We start from the raw sequence: 4,663 nt of genomic DNA on the forward strand, positions 1-4,663 counted from the left end.
CCTGATGACATGAACTCACAACGTCTATTAAGGCTTGCTCTCCATGTCTGTTCATTTTGAGCTGCATTTCCTTTATATATAGATGCTTCTGTGCCGTTAGAATTCTATAACTCAAGGGAAACAGCTGCTGTGGGGATGTTCTTGTCCTTAATATTGTTTTAAATCAGCGCAGAAAGCAAAGCACTTCCTGACTTGTGATCAACAATGACATCTAGATTCATGGTGGCGTGGTTTACTCTCTGATCTGGATGCTCTTCCTGGTTTCTCAATTTCAGAGCCGTGTCACCTGTCTGTTTCCTCTCATTGAAAACCCCCATACCCCATGCCCAGTATGGATATCCAGCTTGACCTTCTGGACTTAGGTCTTGTCCCTAATGCTTGAATTGGAATTGACATTGAGACTTTAGGATGTACACCCCCGCCCTGTTTTTTCTGAATGAAGATCCTACAGGCAGTTCTCCAGTCTTTATGCCAGTCCACCCTCCAGCCTACCCTACTCTTGCTTCCAGTGTGGGTTTCACTGTGCTTTCTCATTGTGAAGTCACACACCCTGTGCACCAGTGTCTCAAGTGTCTTCTCCCAGCTCCATTTGTATCATTATGAAGTAGTCAGATCAGCAGGCACGGCAGCACAAACTCCCGGCCCCATAGCCAAAGCACCTGCTCCCCGAGGACATCCTGAGTCCCATGAGGTGCTTAAACCCATACCCCCCCATCTCCTCCCTGATCAATTCAATTCTTGTCAGAAGACCCTGTATCTTTGCACCCACCATGAACTGGATCTTGCCATATGTAGACAATTAATAAATGTTTATTGAAATGATTTAATTATTAATGATATATCTACATTTACTTTGGGGATGGCTCTGTAAGTTTTGTAGCTACCCATTTTCACAAAGCAGGTCCGTCTTCCCAAACACAAGGTCATCTTTGTGGAAGCCCAGGAGATCCATTTCAGCTCCTTTCCTCATCTGTGCTGAGACAGCTCTCTCTTTCCCCATGAAACTGCATAAGTCCCTTAAACTGGATGTAATTCAGGCATGGAACATTAGGCGTCCTCGGGATCCCTTGGCTCAGGGTACCTTGTCCTACTGCCTAGGATCTACTTGACCCCCGAGATGGATTCCACTCTGTGGAGCCCCACCGCTGCTCTGGCGGGAGACCCTAGGTATCATGCAGAATATTTACCTGCTGTGGGTCCAAAGGATGACAACCAAAGGTGCCAGAAGTAAACCTTATTCTGTGAGAAATCTGTGAGAAAACATAAGAGCTGAGACATTTCTTTCCAGCTCCACACTATTGTTAAGCTCGATGCACAGGACACAGGTTTCATTCCAACATATATGCTTCCATGGGGACCAGAATATCCTTGATTAATGAGCACCCCTACCCATTCTCCCCCCTCACCCTCAGATCAGTCAATGATTCTTAAGACATCACCAGAAAGTTCTGTGTAAATGTAGGAGCTATGGCTCATCAGTAGGATGTTAATTAAATTTTTATTTGTCAACTTTTATTTGCCAGTAAGGATTTAAGTGGTATAAAAAACTGACTTCTTTCTAAATAAAATAATTGTATTACTTCTATATAATAAGAAGTTTATAAAAGACAATTTCCTATCATACTGATTATTCATATATTCAATTTTAACCTAATATATTGTAGCAAAAGGTATTCAAAAACAGTGCACAGCTGCCCTCTTGTGTCACTTTCATATAATTAAATCGATTACTGTTTAACTACCAGTGATTCAATCAGCAATGCATTTTTAAAGATCACCATGTACCACTATTCTTCTACTTCTGATATTAATACTGGAAATGGTAATTTACAAAGCACAATATGTAAAAATATGCCAGATCTATCAGTTTAATTAAGACTTATTGGCATAAATATCTAAATATTTAAAAAGTAATGTAATTTACTCTGTCCAGGTCCTCTCTTAGTTCACATATCCAGAAGTTTTAACAGGCTTTTGTATCATTTCTTTATACTCAATTAGTGTTCAATTAATACTTAATCTGTGTTCACTGAGTGCATGGTTTTGCACTAATCCTTGGCTACCAGCTACTCAATGGCCCCAAAGAAGATGAAATGGAGGGGCGCCTGGGTGGCTCAGTCAGTTAAGTGTCTGCCTTCAGCTCAGGTCATGATCCTAGGGTCCTGGGATCGAGCCCCCCTTTGGGCCCCCAGCTCAGTGAGGGCTTCTCCCTTTCCCTCTGCCTGCCCCTCCCCCTGTTTGTGCTTTCTTTCTCTCTGTCAAATAAATAAATAAAATCTTTAAAAAAAGAAAAAGAAAAAGAAGATGAAATGGAAGTGAGTTATCTTTTATAGCAATTGATAAGGGCATCACTCACAGAGGGCCATCTGGGTCTTTGTTGCCATTTATTAAGCACCTACCATGAGAACATGCTTAAAGGAAAGACTTAGCTCCATTGAACAAAGAAACACAGGCATAGGAGTCTTGGAATGCCTTCCAAAGAAGCCAAAGTTGGGCCCGTTTATCAGACTGTACTCTGCCCATCAAGACAATTGCTCTTTTCTTTGGCATCCCTCCACCAGAATAAACCATCTCCACAAGTTCATGATCATCCAGATGTTTAGCATCCTGGAACAATCTGATTAAACTGAGAGGAAGCTTAGGCAAGGAAGACCAGCTTATCAGTGTTGACACAAATGGACGCTCTCTGCCTTTATTCAGTTGTTGTTTTCTTATTAAGTACTACCTGGTTCTAGCTCTGTATAAAATTTTCCCGTATCAGGAAAGGGTGGATTAAAAAAACTGAAAGCAAGACATAATGTTTTGGGGAAATTAAGAATTGTACTTCTGCGCTGGTCAACATTGATTTGGTGACTACACACAATACTCATGTAGAGAGAGGACCCAGTCATGAATGATGCAAAGGGACCACCCAGTTGTGCAATTTCATGCCCCAGCCCCCATCCTGGTAGTTGGAGCTTCTACAAGAACTTACAACAAAGAGAGAAGAAGAAGATGTGGTGAAGAAAATGTGAGCTGCCACACAACATCCTATGACCATAACCAGCTACGCATGGAGGTGTGGAGGGGAGTCTGGGGAGGCCGTGAAGGTGGGGAAAGGGAAGGGATGCAGGACAAGGAGACTGCAACTCCATGTTGTATTCATATATTAACCAGACTCCTCTGGTAGGGCAGGCCATGTAAAATGAATTGATCCTGCTACATTGATGCCAACCTGATAGAGAGAAGAGAGACGTCCGCAGGTGGGTTGTCTGGACAACCATCCCTCTGTAGCATGTAATTTAACAGCGGTGATTTGGGGTGTGTAGCTGTAGATTGCTTGGCTCAAGATCACTGCCGAATGTTGGAGTCAGAGGAGAGCCAGTGCCTGGCCTCGCTGCAGAGCCCAGCGGCCTGTGGCTGTGAGACCCAACAAGAGAACCACAAGAGCTAAAATCATAGGTCTTGGGCTCCTGTCCTCAACTCTGCAATGAACTCGCTGTGTGACTTTTGGCCAAGTGCCTCACCTTCGTGGTTCCTGGTTTCTTCATCTTTCAAATGCCTTCTGTGGACACTCAAGACAGTCCTTCCTTTATTAAAGCTGTCTAAACCCAACCCCTTCCAAGCTACACCTGATTGTGTCTGGCTGCCCACAGTAAAATTTTGTGCATTCATGTTGGGCTGCCCCATGTCCCCCCAAAATCCATATGTTGTAGTCCTAATTCCCCATACCCCCAGAATGTTACTGTATTGGAAACTGGGAAAGAAGTCATTAGGCTAAAATGAGGTGATGAGGATGGGCCTTAATCCAGTAAGGTTGGTGTCCTTATAAGAACAGGAAATGAGGACACAGACAGGTACAGAGGGAAGACCATGTGAAGACACAGAGGGGAGATGGTCATCTGTAAACCAAGAAGAGAAGTCTCGGGACAAACCAATCCTGTCTACATGGGGATCTTGGACTTCTGAGAAAATGAATTGCTATTGTTTAAGCCACACATCTGTGGTACTTTGCTACAGCCACCTGGCAAACTGATACCAATTCTGTACTCCTTAGTGGTCCATCCCCTTTCATACGTGGACCTGTCTCTGCATTTTCCTTTCTATATAAGTATATATAGAATCTCAAATACTTAGGGACCCTTTCTCCACTCCACCTTTCCCCCTTCTCTCCTGCAAAATTCCCTCTCCCTCGCTCTCTTCCTCTTCTCTCTGTCTTTCTCTTTCTCTCTCTGGTCTGTATACTATCGACGAGGTTTTAACACACAGCAATCATATACATAAAAATGATAGCATTAACATGCACCAGATGTAACGCAGTTTCTGTAAGTAAAAGGGGTACTCAAAAAATTAAAACAGGGTGGAGCAAGATGGCGGAGGAGTAGGAGACCTGGATTTCGTCTGGTCTCAGGAATGCAGCTGGATAGGGATCAAACCATTCTGAACACCTATGAACTCAACAGGAGATCGAAGAAAAGAATAAAGGCAACTGTCTGAACAGAAAAGCGACCACTTTCTGGAAGGTAGGACGTGCGGAGAGGTGAATCCGAGGCAATAGACGGCGGGGGAGGGGGCCTCCGTCGGCCGCTTCTGGCAAGTGATAGAGCCACGGAGCACAAAATCGGAACTTTTAGAAGTCGGCTCCGCTGAGGGACGTCGCTCCAGTGGCTACGCGGGGGTGGAA

This window comes from Leptonychotes weddellii, chromosome 5, assembly GCF_054177405.1.
Source record: "Leptonychotes weddellii isolate Sample4059 chromosome 5, ASM5417740v2, whole genome shotgun sequence".
Lineage (NCBI taxonomy): Eukaryota > Metazoa > Chordata > Mammalia > Carnivora > Phocidae > Leptonychotes > Leptonychotes weddellii.